This window comes from Anolis sagrei, chromosome 1 (genome assembly GCF_037176765.1).
Source record: "Anolis sagrei isolate rAnoSag1 chromosome 1, rAnoSag1.mat, whole genome shotgun sequence".
NCBI lineage: Eukaryota > Metazoa > Chordata > Lepidosauria > Squamata > Dactyloidae > Anolis > Anolis sagrei.
In genome coordinates this window covers 15,784,394-15,810,532 of record NC_090021.1, presented here as the reverse complement: position 1 = coordinate 15,810,532, position 26,139 = coordinate 15,784,394, and the positions used below count along the sequence as shown (strand labels likewise).

The following is a 26,139-nucleotide window of genomic DNA, read 5'->3' as shown; positions in this document are numbered from 1 at the left end:
AGGACCCCTGCCCTACACCATTGGAGAAATTAGACTGTTTAGCAGATATTGCATCACCTGACATCCTTCGGGAAGTAGCAGCCAATAATGAAAGGACCAAGGAAGTGACATCTCCGGCCCATCCCCTGTTATCAACCAGCACACCAATGCCTTAAATCAAGACATAGTTTTCTAAGGGCTACAGAGATACTCGCAGGAACACCTCAGCAAGCATGAGTCCAAAAGTGGCAGGCTAAAACCCAGAACCTCAATCAGTGGCTGATACTAGATGAGAGACTCCCTCCTGGGCACACAGAAGACTGGGCAACTTGGAAGGCACTGAACAGATAGCACTCTGGTACTACGAGATGCAGAGCCAACCTTTAAAAAATGGGGCCACAAAGTGGAGTCCACAACATGCGAGTTTGGAGAAGAAAAAACCACAGACCACCTATTACAATGCAGTCTGGACCCTGCCACATGCACAGTGGAGGACCTTCTTATAGCAACACCAGAAACACTCCAAGTGGCCAGCTACCAGTCAAAGGACATTAAGTACCATGCCAATTTTTTAAACTTTGTGTTTTTAAATACATTACAACAGTACCCTCAGTTCACTTTTGATACAATAAATAAGTAAATAAACATTTTCCCCATCTAAATAAATAGTCATTGATAATAATAATAAGTTTAGACTTACCTGGAAACATGCTCCCAATTTCCGTTGCATGATGTTGTGTGACCATGTTGACTTAATACATAATAAGAAGGTAAGGAAAAAAATGTCAACAGGTTTGCAGCTCAGGTATAACTTGCAAATATTCAATGTAATGATAATTTATAGCCAAAACATATAGTTTGTCCCATATTGCAATGTTATTCAAAAATGAATAATAAAAAAGAGACATTTACTTCTTCATTTTGAACCGGATTCTCTTTGAAGTTGTCCAAATTCCCCGTTTGCCTTTTTGATTTGCTCGAATTTCCCAAACTTTATTCCAGCCAGGCTAACTGCTTTTCTCACCGGCTTGTTGCAGTTCCCGCTTCCTGATTCAATTTCTTGCATCTGCTTGATGTAAGGGGCAACTTAATGAACGGAGGAGTTTCTGAACTGAGCTGGAAAAAAAGGAAACCTAAAGGCAACCTGAACGTCTCTGGGCCTTTCTCTAGGAAAGCCCACACTTTGTTATCCACTTCGTAGGCCAGAGTCTTTTTGACAGTCCTAAACCGTGGGCCCTGCTGAGCCCAGCAGGAGTCAAGCGCTGAGTACCATCTGTCAAAGCTTGCGGGTCCTCCCTCTGCCTCCAGTTTCTGCTCCACAATCTGCCAAAAGGGAAGGGGGCAAAGGAAAGTTACTTCATCACATTGTTAGTGGGGAGACCGACTCTGAGCAAGAGGGAGAGAGTCAACTCCCCAAACTCTGCCAAAGAAAGGAAGACAAAAATATAACTTTGAAATTCTGGCATCTGTGTGTGCTGAAGGAACTGAGTTTTTGGGTGTATCTACACTTAAGGATTAATGCAGTTTGATCCTTTGGCTGTATGTTACAGAATCAGGGGAGTTATAGGTTTACAATGTCTTTAACCTTCTCTCCCAAATAGTACTAGTGCTTCATCTAACTACAAATCACATGATTCCATAGCATCAATCCATAGTGATCAAGGGTCTGGAGAACAAGCCCTATGAGGAGCAGTTTAAAGAACTGGGCATGTTTAGCCTGAAGAAGAAAAGGCTGAGAGGAGACGTGATAGCCATGTATAAATACGTGAGAGGAAGTCATAGGGAGGAGGGAGCAAACTTGTTTTCTGCTGCCCTGGAGACTAGGATGCAATGGAACAATGGCTTCAAACTACAAGAAATGAGATTCAATCTGAACATTAGGAGAGAGCTGTTCAGCAGTGGAACTCTCTGCCCCAGAGTGTGTTAGAGGCTCCTTCTTTTGGAAGCTTTTAAATAGAGGCTGGATGGCCATCTGTCGGGGGTGCTTTGAATGCAATTTTCCTGCTTCTTGGCAGGGGGCTAGACTGGATGGCCCATGAGGTCTCTTCCAACTCTATGCTTCTATGATTAAAGTGGTGCTAAACTGCATTCATTCTAAATGCACCTCAGGGCCCTTTGCTACAGCCATTTAACCCAAAATATCAAGGCATAATATCTCACAACATCTGACAACCTAGTTGTTCAAAAACATGCAAATGTGAGTAGATCAATAGGTATTGCTCTGGTGGGAAGGTAACAGCGCTCCATGCAGCCATGCCAGCCACATGACCTTGGAGGAGTCTACAGACAATGCAGGCTCTTTGGCTTAGAAATGGAGATGAGCACCAACATGCAGAGTCGGTCATGATTGGACTTAATGTCAAGGAAACCCTTTGCCTTTACCTTATCTGCTTTGAATGGGAATATCTGAGTCTACATTGCCATATATCCCAGGTCAAAGCAAATAATGTGGGATTTTGTTCAGCTGTGTGGAAAGCTGAATACTGAATCAAAGTATAGTCAGTGAGTCTATATTTGATGGAGGTGAAAAACCACATCCCAGTAACTACAACTCGCATATGTCAAGGTCTATTTTCCCCCAAGAGCGCCCCTGGGCAAAATCAACTCTACTGTGAATGCTTACTTTGCGTAATGGGTTGAACCGCCCCTGGCACTATCCCATGCCCAGCCCTTTTATAATTGGCCCAAATCTCCAATACCAAGTCCCATAAGCACTTTACTAGAACTAAGATTGCTGCACATCGCACACTGCACTTGCCCTATAATGCCTTATATACCACCTGTCACATCAGCACTTTTAATCCTGTACCCATTACTCTGGCCTGGCCTAGTTTTATTGTGTCTTAATGTATTGTTTATTGCTTGTTGTTTATATTGCTTTAATTGTTTTAATTTGCTTTAGGTTTTGTATTGTTATATTGTGTGTTGAGGCCTTGGCCTTTGTAAGCTGCATCGAGTCCTTCGGGAGATGCTAGCGGGGTACAAATAAAGTTTAATAATAATAATACTAATAATAATAATATCCATTTAGTAACCCTGGCCATTGGTTTTGCTGAACCTCTACTGATGGAACTACAATGAAATGGGTTTTTAATATTTTTATTTTCAGCAACCACCAAGTTTCACAAGCAAAAGGTTGATAGATTGACTCAGGATGATCATCGTATCACTCAGAGAGAAATTTCAAGTATAATTGGCATTTCACAAGAACGTGTGGGTCACATTATTGCTTTGCTTGGCTATCGGAAGATCTGTGCACGATGGGTACCGCCAACAGAGTGTCGACTTCTTCCGTGACAGCTTCAGAAAACTTGTTCATTGTTGGCAGAAATGTATCCAATTGTCTGGTGATTATGTGGAAAAGCGAATAGTGGTAGTTAAGGATTATTTCTGTGTTTCATTTATCAAAATATTCCCATCCAAACTCAAGTAATGAAGGTGGAGGCATTACTTTTCATTCAACCCTCGTATAAGTCCTGGAAAGTGCTACAGAGGCAAAAAATAAAATAAAATAAAATAAAAAAGACGGGTGTGAGAATGAAGCACTACCCATTAGCGAAGCAGCAGCTTAATGGAGCTCCCCTTAGTCCATTATGTGCCTTCTGTGCCTCTCCCGGAGCCTCTCTGGCAGCAGTTCCTAACAGCCCCTGAGCAGCAGGAATGTAGAAGGAACAGGTGCTCTGGCCCAATGCAGTTAGGACCCATGCCGAGTACACTGAACACATGCAGATACTGCTGTTTCCCTGACAGTCTTGAATGTAGCCGCCTACCTGAAGATGCTTAATTGTTTGGTTGGGGCATGTTCTCACCCCCCCCCCCCAAATCACTGGGAATATTTAACTCTTTCAGCTACTGTTTAAGGGCCACTTGTATTGTCGCACAGCCAGGACACATTAAAGTTCTTTACAGTTTAGGGAAGAGTATTTGTAATTCTCAGTGAGCAAGTTCTAATGCCTCCCCAAACTGTTCAAGCCCCAGGATATTCTGTTTGAAAGGATCTCACGGTGAGGAGAAGGGCAAGCTTGTTTTCTGCTGCTCTTCTTTGAGGTGTAATAAGAGGCTGGATGGCCATCCATCAGGAGTGCTTTGATTGGGTATTCCTGCATAACAAGGGGTGGGCTAAATAGCCCTTGGGGTCTCTTCCAACTCTTCCAATGATTCTATGACTTATAGAATCATAGAATCATAGAATCAAAGAGTTGGAAGAGACTCCAAGTCCAACCCCCTGCCAAGAAGCAGGAATATTGCATTCAAATCACCCCTGACAGATGGCCATCCAGCCTCTGGATGGCCAAAGAAGGAGCCTCAACCACACTCTTGGAAGCTTTAAAAGCTTCCAAAGAAGGAGCCTCCACCACAGAGAGTTCCACTGCTGAACGGCTCTCACAGTCTGGAAGTTCTTCCTCATGTTCAGATGGAATCTCCTCTCTTGTAGTTTGAAGCCATTGTTCCGCGTCCTAGTCTCCAGGGAAGCAGAAAACAAGCTTGTTCCCTCAATATTCCAGGTGTGGTCTAACCAAAGCAGAATAGAGGGGTAGCATGACTTCCCTGGACCTAGACACTATGCTCCTATTGATGCAGGCCAAAATCCCATTGGCTTTTTTTGCTGCCACATCACATTGTTGGCTCATGTTTAACTTGTTGTCCATGAGGACTCCAAGATTTTTTTCACACATACTGCTCTCAAGCCAGGCATCCCCCATTTTGTATCTTTGCATTTCCTTTTTCCTGCCAAAGTGGAGTATCTTGCATTTTTGGCAAACTAGTTTTAGTTATGGCAATTCCATGAATGAGAGATCTCCAAGCGCTCAAGTCATCAGCTGCTCAGGTCTTGCAAACTCAAGAGTTGTGGCTCCTGTGATTGAATCTATCCACCTGTACTGAAGGTGTTCTCCTTTCCTCCAAATGACAAGCATTATTGTCTTTTTCAGTGAATCACATATGTCATGACATATACAAAATATGAGAGAAGCCTCCCTGCAGTATTGTAACCCATCCGGTGTCCCCTAGGCAACGTCTTCGTAGACGGCTGATTCTCTCACACAGACTGCACTCTGGCACCACGAAATGCAGAGCCAACCTTAAGAAATGGGGCTACAAAGTGGAATCTACAACATGAGAGTGTGGAGGAGAGCAAATCACAGAGTACCTACTACAGTGCAAACTGAGCCCTGCTACATGAACAATGGAGGACCTTCTCACAGCAACACCAGAGGCACTCCAAGTGGCCAGCTACTGGTCAAAGGAGATTTAGTATAATTACAAGTTTTAAACTTTGTGTTTTAAATACATTTTAACTGCACCCTCAATTTGCTTCTGACACAATAAATAAAAATCCAAAATATGACAGCCTTGGGCCCCTTTTGCACTGCCATATAATCCAGATTATCAAATAAAATAATTCACATTATATGAGTCTACACTGCCATATAATCCAGATCAAATGAGATAATCTGGATTTTATATGTCAGTGTTGAAATGGCCTCAGTTTAGTCCTCTTGGCTTCTAGTACTGCTGCTCATAATAATAATAATAATAATAATAATAATAATAATAATAATAATAGAATCATAGAATCAAAGAGTTGGAAGAGACCTCATGGGCCATCCAGTCCAACCCCCTGCCAAGAAGCAGGAATATTGCATTCAAATCACCCCTGACAGATGGCCATCCAGCCTCTGTTAATATACGCTATGCACAAGAAGGAGTTCCATCCAGCCTTTAATGCCTTATTATAAGAGTAACCCCTAATTTGAGAGGAGACTCAACAATAATAATACCCTAAGAAGAATAACGCTCATGAGGATCGCTCCTAATATATATAGATTATCTCTGGATGTATTTAACAGTAAATTTCGGCATGTTATAAATGCTACTTTATCCAAGTTGCATGCAGAGGGAAGAAACACCAAGGGGCACTATATAATATCTTATATCTATCTAGCTATATCTTTACAATATCTGCCAATGACGCTATTAGCAAATGACAGTGCATAAAACAAGACTGATTCAGCAGAATGTTTATGAAGGTTACTGTCGCAATAAAATGCTACATCTGTGATACTTTGGTTCACAGTCAAATGGATTCCAGCCATGTGCATAATTTAACAAATTCTGCATACCTTATTTTGAAGAAAAAACTATGGGAAAATGTAATTTCTTTTCAGTTGACATGAGGCTGATAATAGAGATATGATGCAATTACATTCACACATTATTAGTACCAAAATTGGAACCACAATCTGACCTCTGTATGGCAGTCATGCAGTTTGGTGCTGAGGAAATGCTGACCTTTCAAGTATTCATTTGGTGCCAATCAATATCTAATTTCCATATTTGAAGCGACAGTGTTTGCCTAATAAATGATAATATGCTATGCGCAAGAAAGGGTTCCTTCCAGCCTTTCGTGCCTTATTATAAGAATGATCCCTAATTTGAGAGGAGATTCAACAATATTCAGATATATATGTGTGGGGAGGGTAAAACTTGACAGACTCCCACAGCTCCAAGCTATTAGCAGTCTCAAAATATTCTTTCAAATGGGCAAATGGGGGGAAATGATGGCTGCTGATGGCATGGCTGACATCCTGTTCATGATATGCCCAAGTTTTATTTATTTATTTATTTATTACTTGCACTTATTTACCGCCACTCTCAGCCCTGGGGGCGACTCGTGGCGGTGAACAACAACATAGAAAAGACAGTTTACAGTCATCAGAACAATACATAACATGCTACTACTACTAAACATATACTTATACTAAAAATCCGCTTCGTCGTATCATGGGTCATAGTCAGTCTCATAGTCGTGGTCCATTCCGGTCGTCATTGCCAAGGATATAGTACTCAATTGAAGGCCAACTCGAAGAGCCACGTTTTCAGGCTCCTACGAAAGGCCATAAGGGAGGGCGCCTGTCTAACTTCGGCAGGGAGGGCGTTCCACAGCCGGGGGGCCACCACCGAGAAGGCCCGCTCTCTCGTCCCCGCCAGGCGTGCCTGTGAGTTTTGGCTGTATATGGATAAGTCATGGTACATACATTGGGCAAATTATTTATCATAGCACCCCAGATGTAGGCTGGTATCTTGTATTACATTCCAAGCAATGTAACGTGTATACATTTAATTAAGTAGTGGAGGTACTAAACAACCTGGTTACAGTACTGCGAAGCTGTGGAATGGGACACTGCACATTGTTTACTGTAGGTCCAATGCGGATTGGGGACTGTAGTGCATCAGTCCCAATTTGCTTTAGCCTTATTGAACATTGTATCTTGCTGACTGTGATACATAGTTATATACCAGCAGCCCTCTATGGAATACAGATGTTGCAGATGTTGGTAATTCTCATTCCAATGAATGAGCACACAATGCTAGAACAGGACTCCAGCTTTCTTTTACTGCCATTAATGGAGGCATAGTTAAGCAAGCAAGCAAGCAAGCGTTTATTGAATAGTCTATTGACTGCATCAACATTAAAAACAAAAACAGAAACATGCACAAACAGACAACAATCACCATCCCAAGACCCCCACAACGGCGAACCAACACACATTGCATAGTTAAGCAAACAGTGATGCTGCGTATTGCGACTGTGCATTCACGTTTTCTAGTTCTACACAAAATTTCAGGACCTGAAATCTCAACTAGATTTGACCTATTGAACTAGTTTGAATAGCAAGTTGGCACACGGACCATTCCCATTGAGTCAATGGGTCCTGATGGCACAATGGGTTAAACCCATGTGCTAGCAGGACTGGTTGACTAACAGGCTGACTGTTCAAATCTGGGAGCAAGGTAAGCTCCTGTCTGTTGAGCTCTAGCTTCTCATGTAGGGACATGAGAGGAGTTTCCCACAGGATGGTAAAACATCAATCATCTGGGCACCCCCTGGGCAACGTTCTCACAGACAGCCAATTATGTCACTCCAGAAGTGACTTGCAGTTTCTCATCGCTTCTGACATGAAAAAAAAATGGGTCCACTCTAGTTGGGTCAAACAATAGGATTCAGGCAAAGAACCTTAGAAAAACCATGTTGGATCATTACAAAAGCCTGTCTGCTGTATCATCCTGTTTACTCCAATGGCTACAATGGGAAATCATAAGAAGGACGTGACTGGTCTGCAGATACCAGCAGCTTCCAATCCTGGAGAAAGGATACAGTGGTCTACCGTATCCATGGAAGATGATCACACACCACATCATTAAATAGTGACTATGTGAACATGGACTGTAGAGTTATTTTGCCAATCAGCAAGATCTTCAATCAGATCCATTGTTCCTTTCTTGGAGCACTATATTTTGCCCTATTCTCCATCATACATGCAAAGCTTACACATACGTGTATTTGAATTACTGTGATTCTTTTCTTTTAATTACTCTACTTTTTGACCAACTGAAATCCATACACTGGCTTACAAAAATGGAACCAAAGTAACAAAGACAACAACTGACAAGAGATAGACAAATTGCCTCCCTGCATAGAATCATAGAATTGGAAGAGACCTCATGGGTAATCCAGTCCAACCCTCTTCCAAGAAGCAGGAAAAGCACATGCAAAGCACCCCCGACAGATGGCCATCCAACCTCTGCTTAAAAGCCTCCAAAGAAGGAGCTTCCATCCCATTCTGGGGCAGAGAGTTCCACTAGTGAACAGCTCTCACTGTTAATAAGTTCTTCCTAAAGTTCAGGTGGAATCTCTTTTCTTGTAGTTTGGAGCCATTGTTCCGCATCTTAGTCTCCAGGGTAGCAGAAAACAAGCTTGCTCCAAGGCAGAATAGAGAGGTAGCATGACTTCCCTAGATCTAGTCTCTATACTCTTATGTATTGTTGAAAGGCTTTCATGGCTGGAATCACTGGGTTGTTGTAGGTTTTTTGGGCTATATGGCCATGTTCTAGAAGCATTCTCTCCTGACATTTTACCTGCATCTATGGCAAGCATCCCCACCACCTCTGAGGGTGCTTGCCATAGATGCAGGTGAAACGTCAGGAGAGAATGCTTCTAGAACATGGCCATAAAGCCTGAAAAACCTACAACAACCCACTATACTCTTCTTTATGCAGGCCAAAATCCCATTGGCTTTTTTTTTTTGCTGTCGCATGACATTGTTGGCTCATGTTTAACTTGTTGTTCACGATGACTCCGAGATATTTTCCATACATAGTGCTGTCGAGCCAGGCATTGTCCCCCATTCTGTCTCTTTGCAATTCATTTTTTTTCTGCCTAAGTGGAGTATCTTGTATTTGTCTCTGCTGAACTTCATTTTGTTAGTTTTGGCCAATCGTCTCTCTAATCGGTTTGGATTGTTTTGAATTCTGCTCCTGTCTTCTGGGGTATTGGCGATCCCTCCCAATTTGGTGTCAAAAAAGCTTCACCTTTTTCCTTTGGCGACCTGAGTTTGCCTTCAAATGAAGTGAAAATTCTCCCATTTGACTTTCATTTGCACCTTATTGATTTTCAGGTTCCACAGTATATAATGTGAGGACACAATTTTCTTAATGAAAAGGGGAAATCAATTCCATTCCCTTCCAGTGTTTCACAGATAAAATTAGACGCACATTTGTGTTCGTGTAACCGCAGGCCACAGACCATGGACGGCCACCTTAGTTGCCCCAGTTCCACCTTAGATGTTCCTGAAAGCTCATCTCTGATTATTTTATGTTATTTTCCTTTAGCCTGGAATCGTTTATCCTCCACTGGCTTCTGAGGGAGGTTATTACAATAAATGGACCACAACAGATTTCACTGGGCAGAAACCAAAGGGTCTGTTTCATGAAGATAAGGGGCTATCAATAGTATTTCCCATTTACAGACTCACTTATTTGTGGGTGGAAACAGAGATAGCAACTAACCAGTTACGAACAATTACAGTATTGTGCTGGAAATTTGCAAATGTAAAGGAGTAAAGTAATTGAAATTATTTTTTTTAACTGAAGCTGCTGAGTTTTGCATTAATGTCATTTCAAAATAATAAATTAAATCGATATAACAAAAGCAGGAAAATAAAAATGCAAGAAGAGAGAAAAACAACAATTTGCAATGAAAATTTCTATAAAAGCTGACCCAAATGACAAAATATAAGTCCATTTCTACTTTTTCTTAAATATAATATGTATCATTCTTTCAATTGTTACAAGCATTGCTAGATTTTGTATCCATTGGATCACAGGTGGAGAAAAATTGTATTTTCAGTAACCAAATATCAGTCCTTTAGTTGTCAAAAGATCATACAATCATAGAATCCTAGAATTGGAAGAGACCTCATGGGCCATCCTGTCCAACCCCTTGCCAAGAAGCCGGAAAATTGCATTCAAAGCACGCTCAACAGATGGCCATCCAACCTCTGTTTGAAAGCCTCCAAAGAAGGAGCCTTCACCACACTCCAGGGCAGAGAGTTCCACTGCTGAACAGCTCTCACTGTTAGGAAACTCTTCCTCATGTTCAGAAAACAAGCCTGCTCCCTCCTCCCTATGACTTCCTCTCACATATTTATACATGGCTATCATGTCTCTTCTCAGCCTTCTCTTCTTCAGGCTAAACATGCCCAGCTCTTTAAGCCGCTCCTCATAGGGCTTGTTCTCCAGACCCTTGATCATTTTAGTCACCCTCATCTGGACTCATTCCAGCTTGTCAACATCTTCCTTCAATTGCAGTACCCAGAACTGGACAAAATGTGATTCCAGGTGTGGTCTGACCAAGGCAGAATAGTGGGGTAGCATGACTTTCCTGGATCTAGACACTATACTGCTATATATGCGGGCTGAATTCCCCTTGGCTTTTTTGAACAACCGCATGACATTGTTGATTCATGTTTAGCTTTTTGAACCAACAATGTCATGCAGCGACAAAAAAAAGCCAATGGGATTTTGGCATGCATAAAGGTCATTAGTCATTTATTAGGTCTCAAGAAATGGGTAAATAATTCAAAAGAATCTACACATCCTTGACTATCAAGGAACTTTCTAAACCTCTGTTAACTCATAGAATCATCGAGTCAGAAGAGACCCCATGAGTCATCCAATCAAACCCCATTCTGCCAAGAAGCAGGAAAAAATCATTCAAAGCACCCCTGACAGATGACCATCCAGCCTCTGTTTAAAAGCCTCCAAAGATGGAGCATCCACCACACTCAGGGACAGAGAGTTCCACTGCTGAACATCTCTCACTGTTAAGAAGTTCTTCCTCATGTTCAGGTGGAATCTCCTTTCCTGTAGTTTGAAGCCATTGTTCCATATCCTAGTCTCCACGGCAGCAGAAAACAAGCTTGCTCCCTCCTCCCTTTGACTTTCCTTCACATATTTCTACTTGGCCATTTGATTTCTCCTCACTAAATGTAGCTCTTAGAAGTCAACTCCAAAACAATATATTCTGTCTGTAAGGTGTATATATGTATACACTTATCTTCAGGTTAAGTATATAGAGTATAAATGAATTTCTTGTTCAGATTTGGTCCTCATCTCCAAGATATTGCATTTTGTATATACAGCTATTCCAAAATCCAAAAGAACCTGAAATATGGAACACTTCTGGTGGAAAGCATTTTGGGTAAGAAAAACACAACCTGTACAAAGATCATGTGTATCCCTGTAACAATCTCTTTCCTAGTCTATAAGGTAAAGATTTCCCTTAACATTAAGTCTAGTTGTGTCTGACTCTGGGAGGTAGTGCTCGTTTCCATTTCTAAACCGAAGAACCAGTGTTGTCTGCAGATTCCTCCAAGAACATGTGGCTGGCATGATTGCATGGAGCACTGGTACCTTCTCACCTGAGAGGTATCTATTGATCTACACACATTTGCATGTTTTCGAACTGCTAGGTTGGCGAAAGCTGGGACTAACAGCAGGAGCTCACCCTGCTCCCTGAATTCAAACTGCCGACCTTTTGGTCAGCAAGTTCAGCACCTCTGTGGTTTAGCCCATTGTGCCACCAAGGCTCAATATAGGTAAATATATACACATATGTACTCATGGACAATTAAATTAACTGTATACTACCACCAAATACACTTTCCTTTATGAAGTAAATTATCCCATGGATGAAATATATTTAATATAAATAATACACAGTAAGCGTTAAGAAAAGAATGTTTGCAACATGGAAACTGACAATGAGAATCTGTTGAGATTAAAATTATAGTAATAGCTAGTTAGATATAGTGTTAGCAATATAAATTATTAAAATTCAGCTTTTTCTGTCTTAGTATTGTGGAGTCCATGACATGCGAGTGCAGAGAAGAGCAAACCACAGACCACTTACTACAATGCAGTCTGAGCCCCACCACATGCACAATGCAGGACCTTCTCACAGAGACACCAGCGGCACTCCAAGTGGCCAGCTTCTGGTCAAAGGACATTTAGTATAATGCCAAGTTCTTTTTTAAAACTTTGTTTGTGTTTTTAAATGCATTTCAACTGTATGCTCAACTTGTTTCTGACATGATAAATAAAATAAATCATTCTTTTATTATGTTTTCTATATTTTGAATACAATTGATTAAAAAAATAGTAAGGCTGGAGGGAACCCTAAGGGCCATCCAGTCCAACCCCATTCTGGCATCTACAACCAAAGCACTCCTGACAGATGACCATACAATCTCTGGACGCAGAACAATGGCTTCAAACTACAAGAGAGGAGATTCCATCTGAACATGAGGAAGAACTTCCTGACTGTGAGAGCCGTTCAGCAGTGGAACTCTCTGCCCCGGAGTGTGGTGGAGGCTCCTTCTTTGGAAGCTCTTAAACAGAGGCTGGATGGCCATCTGTCAGGGGTGATTTGAATGCAATATTCCTGCTTCTTGGCAGGGGGTTGGACTAGATGGCCCCTGAGGTCTCTTCCAACTCTTTGATTCTATGATTCTAGGTGTAAAAATCCCCAAAGAAGGAAACAGTCAAACATTGCAAGCCTGGATTTGTTTTTTCATTCTTTACTTAAAGACTAAAGCATCCAACACAAACCAAGATGCAAAAGAAACGCAGAAAAATATTGGCTGAGCCCAGCTGAAAAACACACATTTCTAAAAGATCTGTGCTTACCTGATCTCCCCATTCTAATTTGTCCAATATTAGCACTTTTTCAATATCCTCCATGTTTTCATTCGATGCCGGGCCATCAATCCTGGCTGGCTGTTAGAACGCTTTTGCGACCGGCTCTGTCATGTGACAAACTGGAACCAAATAATGTGAAGACGTTATTAACACTTCAAGGCTGACCGTTGCCTCTCTCCCAGAATGCTTTCGGTGGCTTATTGATCGGGCGTCCACCGTTTTCTGTCACCTGCAAATTAATAACGTGATGTTGTTATGTGGCCATTTATCTCCTTGGCCAAACTCTTGCAATATCTTTGACCTTTTAAAATGTTTATGACAAGGGGCTTGCTGTTAATTGCTGACATAAAAGACGGGAAACCTCAGGGTTAGGGCTAATGTCTGCAAGCTGGCCGAACGCTGCGTACCTTTCGATAAATGGAAATGGTTGTTAATGAAGAAATCCGAAGAAGAAAGAGCCATGTATATTGATCAAATACAGGGGTGCAACAGAATTTGATGCAACATTTATTGGATGTTTCTCTGTTCATCATATCTGTGCCTGATGCCTGACCTTCAAAAGCTCCAGGCATAATGCAAACAAGTGTGGAATTGTACAATTTTGTTTTTCCTAGAGACTCAATTCTTAAGTTAGAAACTTATAAACACCTGTTCTGATACATATGCCCATATCTCTTAAATTGTTAAGTCATATTAGACTCCGAATTTAGTTCCTTTATGACAACGTTTCTCAACCTGGGGGTTGGGACCCCAGGGCGGTCGTGCACCACCTCACGACCACCCTGGGGTCCTGACCCCCAGGTCGAGAAACATTGTCAGAGGGGTCACCAAAGAACATCAGAAAACACAGTATTTTCTGTCGGTCATGGGGGTTCTGTGTGGAAAGTTTGGCCCAATTCTACCTTTGATGGGGTTCAGAATCCTCTTTGATTGTAGGTGAACTATAAATCCCAGCAACTACAACTTTCAAATGTCAAGGTCTGTTTTCCCCAAAATCCACCAGTGTTCCCATTTGGGCATATTGAGTATCTGTGCCATGTTTGGTCCATATCTGTCAGTTTGAGTCCACAGTACTCTCTAGTTGTAGGTGAACTACAACTCCAAAACTCAAGGTCTTCCAGTATTTTCTGTTGGCTATGGGAGTTCTGTGTGCCAAGTTTGGTTCAATTCCATCGCTGGTGGAGTTCAGAATCCTCTTTGATTGTAGGTGAACTATAAATCCCAACAACTACAACTCCCAAACGACAAAATCAATCCTCCCCCAACCGCACCACTATTCAAATTTGGGGGAATTGGGTATTTGTGCCTTATTTAGTCCAGTGAATGAAAATACATACTGTGTAAATTTCATATTTAAACATCAATAATATAAACAATTCTCCCATTGTGAAACAAAAAACATTATGTGAGCTCTTTCCACATTGTGAATTGATCCAAACTACACTCTTATATCACTTTCACACCACTCTATCTGTCACAGCTCTTTCTGATTCCTGGATTTTCAATTTGGTGAGGGATGTAAGAGTTCTCTGCTAGTGCTGCAGTTCTACATTAGGGTCAGCCTGCAAGACATTCATTGCCAGCCTATGTTGAGTTTGCAGAAAATGATGTTATTTTGATGATAACATGACAAAATATGCTCTGATCCCTAAAACACTGGAAAAAATGATACCAGTCCGTCACAGCAGATAGCTCAATGAGCATTGGACTAAAGCTCTCTGGCTAGAAATTTTAAGTATCTCAACAGATGACAAAACCCAAGTTTCTATAGGATGGAGCTATGGCTTTTAAAGTTGTGGCATACTGCTATAATTACATAGTCATAAATACTATGGGAACACCAGCACTGTAGAATGAATGCAGTTTGTACTGGTTGGCTTGTCCACCTTTGCTTCCAAGAAAAATTTCATATGTGTGAAATATTGTTTCTTTTCAAACCAGGGAGCCCATTTGGAAAGATTTTCTTGACAAGGCTTATCAGAAGGAGCTACGGCTTTGCGCTGGCCCTGCTGTGCCTTTCCCACAGCTAGGCAGCACATGTTCAGTGTTGTTCTCTCTGGTTTATTTTTCAAGGTCCGGCTTGGAGCGATTAGGCCAGGGGCGCTGGGCTTTAGTCACATCTGCTGCTTTCCTGGAGGTCAATCACACAGTTCTCCTTTCAGGGCTGGAAGGAAAGGGAGGCCCGACAAAGGAAAACAATTATTCCAATTGGAGGTGTATCGACCCACGTCCTGTGGCTTCCCTGGCGGTTTGGGGACAGAGAGGCTGCGGGGAGAAAGGGGAGGAGGAAGAGCAGGAGAGAGACCAACTCCAAAGTGGGGATGAATTGGCAGAGAAATCCAACTGGAAATAGGTTGGTGTGCAAAGAAAGTGGCTTCGGTTGCATGTGAAGGGTGACACCAAGTATTCAAAAGATAAACTACACATATATTCCTTGCTTCCCATCTGAATCATGTCAGGCTTATTTTCTTTTTTAAAATTCATTTTGATTAGTGAATAACATAAATACACATAAACAACACTGGACAAAAACAACTAGAAGAAAAATAACATTGACAAAATGAGATACTGATTCCTTATACAGTGAAAGTGGGTGAACATAGTTATGGAGGAAAGTAGGATTATAAAGATAGCAGAGAGGGGTGAAAGAATATGTATACACACACACACACACGTGTGTGTGTGTGTGTGTGTGGGGTTTGTTTGATAAAAAAAGTTTCAAAACTTGTTTCATATGTAGGGAGCGCTGGTGGTTTGATTCTAAAGTCAATTCCGATTTTCACCCAAAAAAATGTTCAAAACTTTTCAAAACTTCTGTGACTTCTGAATCCTTTTGTTAATGGTTTGAAAGTGTTATTTCCTGTTTCAATGGATGGTCTTTACTTTGAAAGTAGTTGTTTTACTCCAAGAGTGGGGAAAAGCAAACAGGAGGAAATTCACACTTCTCTGGTTTAAAACTCACTTCTTTGGCATGAGACAGAAGCAGGAAAAGCAAATGGGTGGAAATTCACCCTTCTCTGGTTTAAAACTGTCTTCTCTGGCTTGAGCTGAGTCCTGGGACCAGAAACGGGGGGAAAAGCTGAATAATTTACGACTCACTTCCTGAGTCGGAAAAAAATGGCGAGACTGGCTTCGGAAGGGCAAGGGGACTTCCGGTTTCCTAAAAACGTTCGAAATCGCTTCAAAAAGGTAATCTTTCCAACTTTATTCCAAATAACAAAGATTATGACTGGACCTAACCATGCCTTATCTCTATATATAAAAATGCTCTGTGCATAATGAGTACCTTAAAAACAAAAGAACCAATGAACGAAATCACACCAAATTTGGTAACCAAACGTCTCACAACACAAGGAATGACCTTCACTCCAAAGATTATGATTTTGTCATTTTGGAGCTGTATTTCTTGGGATTTATAGTTCACCTACAATCAAAGAGCATTCTGAACTCCATCAGCGATGGAATTGAACTAAACTTGGCACACAGAACTCCCATGACCAACAGAAAACACCAGAAGGGTTTGGTGGGCATTGACCTTGAGTTTGGGAGTTGTAGTTCACCTACATCCAGAGACCACTGTGGACTCAAACAACGATGGATCTGGATCAAACTTGGGACGAATACTCAATATGCCCAACTAGGAACACAAATGGAGCTTGGGGAAAATAGACCTTGACATTTGGGAGTTGTAGTTACTGGGATTTATAGTTCACCTACAATCAAAGAGCATTCTGAACCCCACGAACAATAGAATTGGGGCAAACTTCCCACACAGAACCTCCATGACCAATAGAAAATACATAAGGCCATCCAGTCCAACTCCCTTTACCTGGGCAAGAAAACATAATTAAATACTGTTTACTCACAAATATAAAGAAATTACATATATTAGAAACCAACACTTTCTCATTACTTTATTTTCCAGATCACCAGACTGGGCCACAGCAAAGCTTGGCAGGGGACGGCTAGTATATATATATGGAAAGAGGAACCAGCATCAACAGCCATGAGACACCAACATAGATACATTGTTCCTGTTACTTCCAGACCGCTTTACGAGGTAGTATTTGTTTCTTTACGCAACTCTTTTCCCCTTGTATATATATATTTACATGTAGCTTATATTGGCCTTTAGGACTTCTTTATTCCACTTTTATAAACATTTGTAATTGTTCTTTTAAAAAGAAGTTTATTTTCTTATTATTACAAGCCTTAAGGGAGTCCCTGCCGAATAAACCGCACCAAGAAAACCCTGTAATAGATTTTTTTGAGTTGCCATACATTGGAAATGACTTGAAGGCGCAGAATAAGAAGTCTACACACAAGTCTCAGAAGTCACAGTATCCAGAGAGCTTTGTCAGCCTGCAGTAGTTTTCTATTAACTGAAAAAATGATGGGAAGAACCGACAGACTGACACAGCTGTGTAATCTGGAAGGCTGCCTTCTCACTATCGGAGAAAGGTGTCCATCAAACTGGGAGCACCCACACCTGCAGAATTTGGAGAGTTACTTTTAAGAACATGATGCTGTCTCTCAGTTATGGATGGCTTTGGCATATCTCTGCATTCATTATTATTAAACATTACTATCGCAGCTTCAAAGTGTACAAAGAAAGGCCCAGTGGTGAATATTCAAAGGAGGACAATTCATTAAAATATTGGTGATTGGAGGCCTTATTGATTAGAAATAGTGACATTTTCCTTTACTGGAAGTTTCTACTCTTCTATATTTTAGTTCATTTTTGCAACAGATGCATTGTTCCACTTGTAATGTGGGTAAAATCATAGAACTATAGAGTTGGAAGAGACCTCATGGGCCATCCAGTCCAACCCCTGGCAAGAAGCTGGAAAATTGCAGCCAAGGTACCGCGACAGATGGCCATCCAGCCTCTGTTTAAAAGCCTCTAAAGAAGAAGCCTCCATCACACTCTGGGGCAGAGAGTTCCACTGCTGAACAGCTCTCACAGTTAGGAAGTTCTTCCTAATGTTCAAATGTCCTTTCCTGTAGTTTGACACCATTGTTCCATTGCATCCTAGTCTCCAGGGCAGCAGAATATTAGCCTGCTCCATCCTCCCTATGACTTCCCCTCACATATTTATACCTGGCCCTCGTCATGTCTCCTCTCAGCCTTTTCTTCCGCAGGCTAAACATGCCCAGCTCTTTGAGCTGCTCCTCATAGGGCTTTTCTCCAGACCCTTGATCATTTTAGTCGCCCTCCTCTGGACACATTTCAGCTTGTCAACATCTCCTTTCAATTGTGGTGCCCAGAATTGGACACACTGTGATTCCAGGTGTGGTCTGACCAAGGTGGGATAGAGGGGTAGCATGACTTCCCTAGATCCACACATTAGATTCCTATTGATGCAAGCCAAAATCCCATTGGCTTTTTAAGCTGCTGCATGACATTGTTGGCTCGTGTTTAACTTGTTGTCCATGAGGATGTCAAGATCTTTTTCACATGTACTGCTGTTGAGCTGGGCATGTTTAACCTTCAGAAGAGAAGGCTGAGAGGAGACATGATGAGGGCCATGTATAAATATGCGAGGGGAAATCATAGGGAGGAGGGAGCAAGTTTGTTTCCTGCTGCCCTGGAGACTAGGACGCAATGGAACAATGGCTTCAAACTACAGGAAAGAAGATTCGACCTGAACATGAAATGTATCTTTGCATTTCATCTTTTTCCTGCCTAAGTGGAGTATCTTTCATTTGACATTGTTGAACTTTATTTTGTTCATTTTGGCCAATCATCTATCTCATCTGTGAAGATTGTTTGGAATTCTGTTCCTGTCTTCTGGGGTATTGGCTCTCCCTCACAATTTGGTGTCATCTACAAACTTGATGACCATGCCTTCTAACCATGCATCTAAGTCATTCATAAAAATATTGAACAAAATGAAGTGTTTTGAGTGTGAGACTTTGGAGAACAGTGTTTGATTCTTCATTCAGGTATGGAAACCCATCTTGAATCAAATGCTCTCAGCCCTGGAAAACCACATGATATGGTCATCCTAGGATTTCCATAGGTCAGAAACAACTTGAAGACACACAACGACATATTGACATAGGCTGGGTTGAAAAGTACAGTCCTTATTTAACATAGGGTATGGTGAATATATTACTCAAATCACTGCTGTTCCTAGTGCTTTGAAGATTAACATTTCTACCTTGCTGGCAGCCAAATGGATGTGTATACAGGACACAGTTTACCAGTGAGACAAAGTCAAATAACTGATATTTTCTGGTGTGAGAGTAGCTGTTTGCCCACCACCTTCTCTGTCAGAGATAATGGCAGAGTGGTTACTCAATAATTTACATGCATCCCTTTCTGCAACCAAGCCTATAAGTGATGTATTACTCTTGCATCTACAACAGGAGAAATTGATAGTACTGTATGCTGTATCTTCCATTTGCTGCCTTTATCAGTATTTATAACTTCTGCTAAAATCAAGCATCCGTTGAACAGAGCAGGATGGAAGTCAGGGTGTTGAATTGTTATTCACTCATACACACATGTACACACAATCTTAACCTCAGTAATCATCATTTGACCTTCATATTAACCACATAATTTGGCAAGACCAAGGTTGTAAATAAGAATTATGAGCTGCAACCACAACAGAGCTGCATGTGATTCATTTTGCCTTTGAGCAATCCACCATCCAAATAATTGGATATCCTATAAACAAAAAAAAGGGACATAGGCTTGAATGAGGAGATATTGGGAAGGGGTTTTATTCTTATGATTCAAAATTATTAAGGGATCTTGATGTCACAAGCTGTTCCCGTATTTATTCATCTATTTAATTTTCTGTACACTGCCCTTTTCTCCAGGAAAGGGATTCAAAGTGGCTGCCAAAAATTTAAAAGGAGGTCTGGCTAATACCTTTAAGAAAGTTAAACAGGTTGAATCACTGAACTGTTGAGTCTGCTGACCTAAAGGTTGTCAGTTTGAAGCCACAGGTTGCGGTGAGCTCCTGCTGTTAGCCATAGCTCCTGCTAACATAGCAGTTCAAAAACATGCAAATGTGAATAGATCAATAGGTACCGCTTCGACAGGAAGGTAATAAAGGCGCCCCTGTAACCATGCCAGCAAACACAACTAGGAGGTGTCTACAGACAACAGGCTTCTTGGCTTGGAAATGGAACAAGAGCACCTCCCCATGGCCAGAGTTGAACACCACCTCCAGAAAGCCAGAGATGAAAGCGGAAGCCTTTACCTTTGTTCTGTGTATTTGTGTGTAATTATTATTCCACTGTATTAAAGACACTGCATCTTTGCCTAACTGTGTATGTTGAAATCTACTCTGAGTCTCTTCGGGGAGATGGAGAAGAATATTAATAAAATGTTGTTGTTGTTGTTGTTGTTGTTCTTCTTCTTCTTCTTCTTCTTCTTCTTCTTCTTATTGTCGAAGGCTTTCATGGCCAGAATCACTGGGTTGTTTTAGGTTTTTTTGGGCCATATGGCCATGGTCTAGAGGCATTCTCTCCTGACATTTCGCCTGCATCTATGGCAAGCATCCTCAGAGGTAATAGAGACCTCACTACCTCTGAGGATGCTTGCCATAGATGCAGGCGAAATGTCAGGAGAGAATGCCTCTAGACCATGGCCATATAGCCTGAAAAAACCTACAACAACCCAATTATTATTATTATTAAAGAGACAATTATATTTAAAGAACACATCGTTAAAACAATCTAGAGGTCATTTAAGTGAAAAATATAAGAAGTTTCAAGTAAAACATGCCATATTGAGGGGTGGAAGTCACCCTGAATCCCCACGGGTAGATGGGGCGGAATATAAATAAAGTTTTGTTGTTGCTGTTGCCTAATAGTGATTGACTCTCCGTCTTTAGAGGAGGCCCCCCTACTGAGCTGAGGGTTTTTTGTATTAGCGGAGGCTATGACAAATCTTCTTTGAGCTCTCTTACAAGCATGTGTTTTAATGAAGATTGTGGACCAACAGACATGGCCCCATGGAATGATTGAATTGGAAAAGACCCCAAGGCCCATCCAGTCCAACCCCATTCTGCCAGGCAGGACACACAACCAAAGCACTCTCACCAGATGGCAGTTCAGCCTCTTCTCAAAAACATCCAAAGAAAGATACACCAGTGTACTGCAGAAAGCACATTCCATTGTCAAACAGCTATCACCATCAGGATGTTTTCCCTAATGTTTAGGCTGAATCCATTTCCCTGTACTTTGAATCCATTATTCCATGTTCTAGTCTCTGGAACAGCAGAAAACAAGCTTGTGTCTCCTTATCTTCCACATTTTCATCCAATTGTCTCTACACATTTATGTATGAAACATTCACAGATTTAATCAGTTCTTCATTTACAGTCACTTCCACTACTACCCTACATGCAACTGAAAAGTTTGCAGGCATGGGCAAACTTTGGCCCTCCAGGTGTTTTGGACTCCAACTCCCAGAATTCCTAATAGTCAGTAGGCTGTCAGGAATTGTGGGAGCTGAAGTCCAAAATATCTAGAGGGCCAAAGTTTGCCCATGCCTGCTCCAGCATGATTCTATGGTCAATGTCTGGCAGATTCCCTGGCTAATTCCCAGTGAAAATTAACCATAGATTTATGTTGGAGGACCTACAATGCTTAGAGAAGTGTTTTCTTGGATTAAAACTATAAGATATGTAGTTTGTCTTTAAATTTATTATTTTTCTACTTTTGCGGGGATCCTGCACACCAAAACTCATAAATGTGGAAGGGCTGTTGCATTTATGGTCATATAAACCAAGATTATGATTATGATTAATGATGTAAGTAGTTATAAATAGACTTGTGCATGGAATTAGTTTCTTCCGTTTCCTCCATTTCGTTTGGTACTTTGGGAGCTCGTAACGATAAGGGCCCTCTCGATCCAAAACCCACCCGACATGAAAAAAGCCGGGAGCTGATCTCAGCTCCTTTTCTGCTTTTTGACATCACAGTTTAATCTTTTTTTATTAATCTTCCAGCAAACAAAAAGAAAACCTTCATTCCTTGAAAACTACTCTCCTCTTCCAGGAGATCATTGCTCTTCCTTACCTGGAAGTGGGAAGCCTCCTTAACATGCCTTGGAAAGAGTGTGTGGCTGCTGGCATAGTGCAGCCCAGGAGAGAAAGTATGTGTGCCTGCCTGCAGCCGAGCGCCTCTCCTCTAAAGTAAGAAACAGAACTTGCTTCGTTCTTGTAGGTTTTTTCGGGCTATAGGGCCATGTTCTAGAGGCATTTCTCCTGACGTTTCACCTGCATCTATGGCAAGCATCCTCAGAGGTAGTGAGGTCTGTTGAAAATAGGAAAATGGGTTTATATATCTGTGGAATGACTGGGGTGGGGCAAAGAGCTCTCTGCTGAAGCTAGGTGTGAATGTTTCAGCTGACCACCTTCATTAGCATTTGAAGGCCTGCCTGAGCCTGGGAAAATGTTTTGTTGAGAGGTGTTAAGATGTGCCTGGTTGTTTCCTCTCTGCTGTTTTGCTGTTGTAATTTTAGAGTTTTTTAATACTGGTAGCCAGATTTTGTTCATTTTCATGGTCTCCTCCTTTCTGTTGAAATTGTCCACATGCTTGTGGATTTCAATGGCTTCTCTGTGTAGTCTGACATGGTGGTTGTTGGTGTGGTCCAGCATTTCTGTGTTCTCAAATAATATGCTGTGTCCAGGCTGGTTCATCAGGTGCTCTGCTATGGCTGACTTCTCTGGTTGAAGTAGTCTGCAGTGCCTTTCATGTTCCTTGATTCGTGTTTGGGCGCTGCGTTTGGTGATCCCTATGTAGACTTGTCCACAGGAGAAACGTCAGGAGAAATGCCTCTAGAACATGGCCCTATAGCCCGAAAAAACCTACAAGAACCTAGTGATTCCAGCCATGAAAGCCTTCGACAATACATAGAACTTGCTTCCTTGCTTTGGAAAGAGTGCATGTGCAGCTGAGCACCTCTCCTCTAGAGGAGAAACAGCTTAAATGCCTAAAATGATGGGAAGAGGAGCCTGGGAAGCTCCCCCCCCCCCCCCGCCATAATGGGCTGATAGAAAACAGATCTTTCGGCACCCCAGAGCAAAACAGTTATCTGCCTTCCTGATTTCGGGAGGCTCCCAAAAAATGGATCCACTGAAAGCCAGGACACGAAACGGTTCAAAGTTTACCCTAATGCACAAGCCTAGTAATAAATATAGTTTTTTAAAGGGAGAGTAAACATTCTAAAACCATTTTTATTTTGGGCATTGAACTGAATTTCCAGCTAGGTGTCGTCCAATTATTTTTCTTTTTTCTTTGTAGATGAGGTTAGTGGATGGTCGAGTCCCCAAAAGGAGCACCAAGGCCTCGTGCACAGAGAGCTCCTGGGCTCTTTATCTGCTCCGCCATGCTCATTGCTATTTACTCTGCTTAAAAGAAAAGAAGATTGAACGGCCAAATAGATAAATGCAAAAGAGCTGAAGGTCATCTATACAATTCTCCCCATTGCAATCTGTGCAGTTTTAACCCTGCGGAGGAAAAGCAATTACCCTTTGGCTTTCGGTGACCTCGAGCAACCTTTGCTGAAGGACCAGAGAAAATAAAAGGCTGACCAATTGCCTGCCCTTTGCTGCCCCACAGTTAACCCTTTCTCGGAGAGAGTCCCCCTCCTCATCCATGTAGCAAAATAAAATAGAAATGTTACCATGAAAATATTGTTGGAAGAAAGAACAAACCAACAAACAAAAACCCATTACAATGAATAGTAGTGTATTGGGTGGTGCCTGTATGACCTGTTTAAATCCATATGAACAGCTTTATCTTTCAGCAAAGACACAATTTTCAGGTGTAGAAGAGTGAAAAAAAAGGAGACGAGCTCTTTAAAAAACCTCCAGCTGTTGTGTTGACAGAGCTGGGATGCTGAGAACACCTTCTGACCCTCCGATCAAATGAGCAAGGATAGGTAACCAGCAATTACGAAGGGAACATAAGTAATTGCTTCTAGGTGTTTTTGACATAAGAAATAAAAGTGGATTAAACACAGCCTGCTTTCAAGAAGAAAACAATGGCTATCAAGGGATCCATGGTCTTTTTCTCTTTCATCCATTCATTCTATTTTCAGTTTGCTAAATGGAGATGAGATACTTCTGCGAAGCCATCTATTTATCCCATCACTTGGGCACCAAAGGTAGGGACCTCCACTTGCCCCACTGCTGCTGACATGACTTCTAGGGACCTTCTAGATATTCTTGTGGTTCTCTGGGAGACTCTTTCTCCCTATCATACCACAGCTGGACACTATCACATAGCTGGACACATCACCATATTGCCAAACTCAACCAATATTATTATTATGGCATTTTTAGAGGTGCCAGAGTATAATCCAAATGGTGGCGCAGTGGGTTAAAGCCCTGTGCCGGCTTGACTGAAGACAGACAGGTCACAGGTTCGAATCCGGGGAGAGGAGGATGAGCTCCCTCTATCAGCTCCAGCTCCTCATGCGGGGACATGAGAGAAGCCTCCCACAAGGATGATAAAACATCAAAAATCATCCGGTTGTCCCCTGGGCAACGTCCTTGCAGATGGCCAATTCTCTCACAACAGGATGTTCCTGACACAACAAAAAAAATCCAAACATAATTTATGAAACAAAAGTACAACAGAGAGTTTATCAGATACTGAATGTACAGTATCTAAATCATGATCATAAGGAAGGCTGAGCGAAGGAAGATAGATGCCTTTGAACTGTGGTGTTGGAGGAAAATGCTGAGAGTGCCTTCGACCATGAGAAGATCCAACCAGTCCATACTCCAGGAAATAAAGCGTGGCTGCTCACGGTAGGGAAGGATATTAGAGACAAAGATAAAGTGCTTTGGGCACATAATGAGAAGACAGGAAGGCTTAGAGAAGACAATAATGCTGGGGAAAATGGAAGGAAAAAGAAAAGGGGCCAACCAAGAGCAAGATGGATGGGTGGTACTCTTGAAGTGACTGGGTTGACTCTGAAGGAGCTGGGGGTGGTGGACAGGGAGTTCTGGTGTGGGCTGGTCTATGAGGTCATGAAGAATTGGAAGTGAATGGACTAATAAACAACAAATCATGATCCCTTCTACTCTGCCCCTGTCTCCTTATCCTAGCTGAACTTAACTCTCCCATCTAACTAGATTCCCCTTTCCCCAGGCCAATTTCCAACTAATTTTGCATAGAATTAGTGCAGTTTCAAGAAGGAGAGGCCATTATCCTCCGAGGCAATCTTTTCCTCTGCCAGACACTCAAGATTGTCCTAGGGTGCATCTACAGTGCAGAAATAATGCAGTTTGGCTCTACTTTAACTGTCATAGCTCAGTTCTAGAGAATAATGGGAGCTGTAGTTTAACAAAACCTTTTACCTTTTCTGCCAAAGAAAACTACAATCTATGAAGTCCTCCTAGCCATAGTTAAAGGACATCCCTGTGTGCAGAAACACATAGTTGAAGATTTCCATGGCATGGAAATGGATATTATCAGTGCATTCTGTTAAAGATGCAGCTGAAGTGCCTGGGTATACATGGGTGATTCTAGTTGGCAAGTTTCCATCTGGCCGCAGTTAGAATCAGATGAGATAAGATTGGCACATAGAAGAGAATCCTCAGATAATACCTCCAGGATAATATTCCACCTGAGTTGTCGGGAATGATCTGTTCAAACCAAAGCTCAGTTTCATGAGAGCATAAGAACATGATTTACTGAGTTGGGGCATCTCGTGTAGAAATGAGCAAAGGCCTTCCCTCCAGATATTGATGAACTGCAACTTACAGCATCCCTCACTATTGGCCATGCTGTCTAAAGCTGCTGAGAGTTACAGTCCAACATCTGAAGGACTTTATTTTGCTCATTCTGATGCAAATTTTGTAGTTTTGAGACTGATTTTTGTGGAGCTTAAAAATGATGGACTAGTAAAACCGGTAGCATTACATGGGCTATCTTTGTGACCAAGTATTTTGTCCTTGCGAAATGTGTGTGTGTGTGCTTAGTTTAACAAAGGGGTTTCACAGAGAAAATATTATTGTACAAAAATCATTTTGCACAAATAGTGGCTACCCTGTTTTCTCTGGCACCTCTTTTTCACAATGAAGTTGAGATCTTTGCTTTACTTAAGATACCACCAATACTAAAGTCATGCAACCCACATGG

The 26,139-nt window shown here is 41.7% G+C and overlaps 1 long non-coding RNA gene across 1 annotated transcript in view; it reads right to left on the bottom strand.

Annotated features, from left to right (window-relative positions):
- Positions 1 to 678: 678 nt before the first annotated feature.
- The window catches only part of LOC137095877 (uncharacterized), a 33,184-nt gene continuing 7,723 nt past the window's right edge, over positions 679 to 26,139 (bottom strand). The window contains exons 2-4 of the long non-coding RNA XR_010909028.1: positions 13,009 to 13,249; positions 892 to 1,302; positions 679 to 730 (exon numbers count right to left, since the gene is read on the bottom strand). This is a non-coding gene — a long non-coding RNA (uncharacterized lncRNA). The remainder of the gene's footprint in view (positions 731 to 891; positions 1,303 to 13,008; positions 13,250 to 26,139) is intronic.